This window comes from Phocoena phocoena, chromosome 9 (genome assembly GCF_963924675.1).
Source record: "Phocoena phocoena chromosome 9, mPhoPho1.1, whole genome shotgun sequence".
Classification (NCBI taxonomy): Eukaryota; Metazoa; Chordata; class Mammalia; order Artiodactyla; family Phocoenidae; genus Phocoena; species Phocoena phocoena.
Genome location: NC_089227.1, coordinates 23,290,881 through 23,298,023, shown reverse-complemented (window position 1 = coordinate 23,298,023; position 7,143 = coordinate 23,290,881). Strand labels below are relative to the sequence as shown.

Genomic DNA, 7,143 nt, shown 5'->3' with positions numbered 1-7,143 from the left:
TGTAGCTAGAACCCGTGCTCCGCAACAAGAGAAGACACTGCGGTGAGAAGCCTGCGCACTGCAACTAGGAGTAGCCCCCGCCTGCCGCAACTAGAGAAAGCCTGCGCGCAGCAAGGAAGACCCAATGCAGCCAAAAATAAATAAATAAAATAAATTTATAAGAAAAATAAATAAAAGATTTTAACGTTTGTGATCTTGTGTTGCAGTTAGCATAGACTCTGTGTTAGTGGATGAGTATAAATAAAGCAGTCATTGCAAATCTTGTTCCCTTGGGGCAGGCCCTTTGCATTCTAAAAGCAACACCACACAATTTGCATGGATCCTCACATACCTACCTTTCCACATCCTTACGCTATCATAAAATGGCTCTGGATGGATGAAATCCAGAAAGTTTTGACTACACTTATGTATTGACAGCCTAACATTTTATGTGAAAAAGTAAACAAAGCAGGACTATGTATTGAATTTGACAGCCTATTTCCTTGTTCTATGAATATGCAAAAATCCACCTGTTCAGACTTGGCCCATGGTACCACAAGAACAGCACCAACATGCTGATGAACTGGCTATATTCTAACATTTCCCAGTTAGGCATGTTCACAAGTCCCAAAATGTGCACTGAGAAATTTGCCTGCTGCCACAGGTAGCCAACTCTGTTTATAAGGAAAACATCACTTGACTACCTAAGCACTTTATGCTTCATATGAACAAAAAATTATACAATAGAATCTCTGTCCCCAAGCTTGCAGCTCGTCAAGAAGGACATGGCATCTACTGGGGTAGTCAAAAGGCATGGAACATGTTTAGGTGTATTTACTGTTCTTACTTTTCAGGAGAAACCAAATGACCTACTGTTACAAAGAATATTGCTTTTTATTCCCTCAGTACCAAATCAATCAAAGTCCTTCCAGCACAGCAGCTGTTGCTTAATGGCCCCAAAGAGTTAACGTATTGCTTGAATCAAACACATTTCAGTGTCTACACCAAGCGGATCCTCAATTAATGTTGGTGGATTGACTTTCTCACAAGCAGTAAAAGCTCAATTTATAGAAATCGATCCTAAGAAACGAAAATAAGTAATTTAAGGGCACTGTGTGTTGAATTCTATGTTTGGCTACACGGCAATGTGTGTAGATGTAAGAACTGCATGTATTTATTTCCGTTTTTTAAATAAAAAGCTGTTTTCTAGTTGGCTGACAGACACTAAGTCTCAGTCATTTTGAGTCATAATCTAAGCATAGCAAGGCTATAAATTTGGGTGATTCAATATAAATATTCTGATAGTGATATTAGAGTGATTATGAAGAATTTCAAGACTCATATATCTAAAAACAAGACACAAGCTTGTTCATTAGTAATTATAACTTTAAATCATGTAATAAAGACTGCTTATTAGTGAGAAACATTCTATTTGAACTGTTCATTTCAGATTATCTTTAGTGTACAGATTTTGACAACTTTCTACATTATTGTATGCTATTCTGTAAGGAAGAAGAGTAGGTTTGAAGATGTGTCAGAAGTAACCATTTAATCTGAAAGCATAAAGAATTTTCTCTTTAGCTGCCAGAGCGCTGTATGGTTTTTACCCTTTGATCAGGTGACAGCTCGAAAGCATCTCCTTAGTCAAAGCAGAGTCTTAGAAAATGAGGGAATGGGCTACTGGGTATTTCAGCAGAGCATTGCTTCTACATCCTATGTCCAAACCAGAGCTGTGCTCTACATTTCAGAAAGTTTGAGCAAATAAACTGACAAGTATCAAACACTACAAGATGGGAAGCGGAATTAGTTCAGAGAGCAAGGAGTCAGGCAAAAGATCAAAAGAACTGGAGAAAAAGCTTCAGGAAGATGCTGAGCGAGATGCAAGAACTGTAAAGTTGCTCTTATTAGGTAATAGCTTTTTTTTTCTTTTGCCTTTAAAACCCTGATTTTTTTCAATTGTGATTTATTTACTTTTCTCAAACTTTAATTTCAAGGGTATTACCATACGGGAGATTTATTATCAAAATGTGTTTGGAACTTGACTTTGTGTGCTCTATAAATATTTACTTGTTTGTTTAGCATTTTATTACATGTCTTTTGTTAAGCACAGAGACAAATATTTACTAGATGGTTCAATTTCTCTATGTCAATAATCTTTTATTATGTTTTTAAAAATATCATGCACATTTATTATTTTATTGTACCCTAGTCATTTCGTGAATACCAACTTTTTATATGGAAAACAACCCTTTAATTACAAGTTATAAAGATTTATGTCATTTTGTTTGAAAATATGTTGAGCTGTTTGATATCAACACTAATATGTTATTTAATTACTTGTACTGTTAAAACCAATTAGTCTCAAGTTATTTGGAGAGTAATGATAAAGTACTTTAAATTATACTAATAATATTATTTAGGCTTCTGAATACTGCCTGTAATATTGTCTGTACGATTGAAAAATACTCCATTTAAATCCTTTTAGGATATTTAAATACTCATTCAGGTCAGGAGTTACATCTCTTCTATCTTTTATTCCCTCAAAATTCAGCACAATATTTTACCACAACTATAAACTTAATAAATGTTTAATGAATTGAAAGAATGAAAATAATCTAGATGCCACACATTTTTCTAAAAATTTTTAACATGTTATAGTCACTAGAAGATAAATGTATTTTTGAAATAACATAAAGACCTATGAAAAGAATACAAAACAGCTTTAATTTAATCATAGCTGTATGTTTCTCCTACTCTTAGTTATACACAAAAGGACTTCATTTTATTTCAGAATTGTGAATCTTTCACACAACAAAATGCTCTCATTTGTGTGTATGTGTGTGTGTCCCTTTACTGTATCTAATTTGCTCCCAGTAGCAAGAGTATCTCAGAAACGAACTATAGCATTCCCAGCACTTGCTCCTCCAAGGAAAGGAAACGTTTTCTCCCTTTATGCCCAAGTCCTGAGGCCTCACACTTGCCCACAGCACTTGCAAGTAACCACCAAGAGAGGGTGATAATTTGGAAAGATGTAGGGGTCAGCCCTTACGAAACCAGAAAACAGACCTTCCCTAACACTCCAGAGTATTCTCCGAGGCTTTGGTCAAGAGTCAAAGTAATAAGTGGACATAGAGAAAACAAAAGATGAGAGGGAAAACCAAGCATTCCTGCAAATGCATTCTGTGTCCTTCTTGTACTAAGAACAATGGCACAGGAATAATGATACAATACATTAAGAATCCCTATGTTTGAAGAAAATTTCAAAAGAATAGACATTTTCAATATACCAATTATTTTTAGATTAAAGTGGTGGGCTAGATAAAGAGGAAAGGGTAACATTTTATAAGAAATGTAAGAGTAGCCCCCGGCTCGCCGCAGCTAGAGAGAGCCCGCAAGCAGCAATGAAGACCCGACACAGCCAAAAATAAATTAAATAAATAAAATTAAAAAAAAGAGATATCAAAGAATCTTAGTGGTATTATTACATCTTTAACTTTCCTAAAACAATGACAATTGCACAAATTCGTTTCCAATGTTACCATACAATAAGCTTGGATTCGTCTGGTTCCAACAATATGTCACCGAACTTTTCTGTCACATCTTATTTTCAGAAAATGAATCAAATTCTCTTTAGCTTTTCACATTTCAATGTCCAAACACTTGACTAAATTTTTCCTTCTGGGCTCTATATGAGTTCGATATCTAATGATTAAGTTGTCAAAGTTCAAAACAATAAAGGTTTGTAACAACTCTGCTTCAATTCTCATGTTTTGAATTGAAAGCAAATTCTCTAACCTATAATCTTTATATTCAATTTGGTGTCATTAAGATATCATAAAAGCATTCAGTGGAACTAAACAAAACCTTCCCACCCTCAAATCCCCTCACTAATGAAATCTATCTAATTTCTCCCATCATTGAGACAATGATTCTCACTCATCAGTCTGGTCTGAACAACTGTTTTTAAGTTTATCAGTGAGCGGACGTCATGTGGGACTAACCAGGTAAGCGTTGGTAGTAATCAGTCCCTGAGTCTAGCTCTATTTTTATAAAAATTAAAAATCGGAAAAACATTTTCAACAGAATTCATTCTTTACGTTGATCCTCTTGTTATCCAACAAATTTCTAGGTGCTTTAACACAACTTTCCAAATTTAACATGTGCTGTAAAGTAGATGTACCATTTGGTATTACTGAATACAAGGTTTCACTTAATCTGAAGAGCTATTTATATCAAAGTGCACTTTACAACTAAAGGATCACTTTGCAGACAGATTCCCTTTTATTGTACCTTTCAGACATTCAGTAAAATTATAGAAGAGTTGCAAAATCTGTTCCTAGAAGCAGGCTTCTAGGAAACACTGGAGATGACATACATTCCTGGCTCATTTGATAACTGCTATCAAGACAATAATGTCACATACTTTAAAAAAAAAAAAATTAGCCTGTAAAGGTGCCCCAGGAAGAGTGCATTTTAATAAGAAAAACAAATGTTAATGAATAAGCTGTTCTCTTTTGTAAACTTCCTACGTTACTTTTTTTTAAATCTTAATTTACAAATGTTTGATTAAACTTGTATTCTATTCAAAAGAAATATATGTCATTTGATTGTGAAATCAACGTGGATCATGTTTGTGTTTTTCCTGTCCCCGTTCCTTATATTTATTATTTCAAATTTCAGTTCAAATTTATTTACATTACTTTTTTTTTTTTTACTTTTACAAATTTCTATCACATGAGCTAGTTAGATTCAAAGCTGTGAAGTATAGAGAAAAAAATAGTTTCGTTCTTTCTTCATATCTGAAACCTTGCCTCATTCACTCTACAATTTTTAGTTATGATATTGTAATGAGCTTTTAGTCAGTGATTCCCAACATTGTCATGGACTGTTCATCACTGCTGTTCTATTCCTTTAGTTCTAAAACCATTTATTTTTTATTTTTTTATGTGCTATCTTGTAAGCATCACACTATCATTTTTTTAATGGTGCCAGCTGAGTTTTATCATTTTAAAATATTATTCTACTCATCTGGCTCTTAGAAACATGAATCTGGATGGAGCCTAAAATTTCTCAATCTACTTTAAATATGTTTCTATTTACTTACTAATCAACATCAAAATTTCCAAATTGGCCCACTTATTCAACAAGTGGATGTTTTAGAAGATGTTCCATTGTTTTAGTATGACAGTAGGAGAATTATAATTCTGACACTATGTAAAAGCCTGTTAGAAAATAATTGATAAAATAAAACTTGCAAAGCAGAATTAGCTAAATAGGTTTATCCACCTAGCAGAGTGGAGAGAATACAATTTACAATTCTCGTAGAGTAGAATGTGTTTTTAAGCCATTTGAGGTAAAATTGATTTGTTAATATTTTCACCAAGTGTTACGCTTTTTTCACTTCTCTGAATGACCTCAGCTAGACACATAACCTCAGAGAAATGATGGTGTCAAAGCATTTGGTGAATTGTAAAAATCCAGACAAACGTGGTTTACTCTTACTGTATAACAGATTCCTAGATCTGAAATAAATTGAATGTCTGTAAATGTATACAGGTTTTCTTCCTCTTGTGTACATCAGGAGGAAAGAGGACATAAGATTCATATCAAAGTTGTTATTTATGTTGTATTTGTTTAAATAGGTCTTTATTTTTAAGAAGTATTTCTATATATGAGTGGGAGTGGATGCAGAAAACTGGAGGTGTTCCTGAGTCACTGGCTAGAGTATAAATTCAACAAGTGTAAGAAGTTCTGTTTTGAATTTCTATTACACCAATAGAGTCAATGCCTGTCTGTGGATGTGATCACATACACAGATCCCCTGGAATAATTGTGTTACACTTGCAAAGAAGAATTAGCAGAATTAGAAAGAAAAAAAATCCTTTCTCATCACTAGTGATAAGAACCTTGTGAACAACATGTAGAACTTATTTCTGAATAAGGTTTCCATTTTTTAAAATTAAAGTCATTCTTTCCTTTCTGTAATATCAATACATTTTTGTTTCAAAATATTTTACAATATTTTATTTTGTTTCTAAAGATATCAATCTTGTGGGTGCACAAATATTTTTAATACAAATGTTTAAAATTGCTTTAGAGTAAATGGAGAGAAAACAGGAAGAAAAGGTCTACTTGGAGAATTTCAAATCATCTCAAAGCAATGAACTATTTGCACCATAACAATTTGAAAGTTCCAGAGGAAAAGCCAAATATTTGCAGTTGTATTTATTTACAAAGAATGGCAGCTGGCAGCATCAAATAGCTTTCTACAGGGTCTCTTTTTTCTAATAGGAAAAAAGCACTTAGACAAATGTTTTGCATATATTTGGTTGTTTGTTTTAGATTAATTTATCTCAAATAATCAGGACACATTAACCATAGGCTCATAAGTCTCTCACATAAAAGATGCAAACCATTCATTAAGGCACTTCATATTTAGCCAAATGATGGTATTTGTTAATGAGATTAAACATCCTGTCTTGCTAAGAATAGCTCTCGTTAACTATAATTTAACAGAACCTCTCTAGTTATATCACAGAGCATTTTCATATTCATTTGTTTTATTCAAACCTGAATTATTGACTCAAGAGCAATATTGTACCTTTAAAAACATTCATATAAGCAACATGAGCAGTTAACAAAAATCGTTTACCCCTCCATTGTGTTAGAAAGGAAAGAGGGTAGTGAAACATTTGATGGTGTAAAGGCTCCATGATATATTTTACATAAAATAAAATATACTTCCAGTTAAGATTTAGATTCAACTTCAGAATCCATCTCCTTATTTACGTTTCCTCCAAATAAATCAATGTAGAATTTGCACCTAAGGAAGCAGAATTCAAGGAGAAACTGAGGGTGAAATTAATCAAGATATGAAAATCTCCATTCTCTTTACTAGATTCTGATGCTAATAAAGTAGAACTCGAGGGTTTAATTCCTGCCTCAATATTTTATATTCAAATAGAACAAATTTGCTATTTAGAATTGTTCCTCTTTTAAGGTATCTGGAAATTCCACTCTCTGACCAGGATGTGATTCTTTACTATCTCATACTTGTTCACAGTTACTGAATTTGTTCTTTAATTTCATATATTTTCCTTCAAAGTCAGCCATTATACCTGTGCGCCTCCTAAAACTCTGAAATATTCTGTCCCCTTAATCTTC

General features: G+C 33.2%; 1 pseudogene; it reads left to right on the top strand.

Annotated features, from left to right (window-relative positions):
- Positions 1-1,769: 1,769 nt before the first annotated feature.
- Positions 1,770-7,143, top strand: part of LOC136127883 (guanine nucleotide-binding protein G(t) subunit alpha-3-like) — a 46,551-nt pseudogene continuing 41,177 nt past the window's right edge.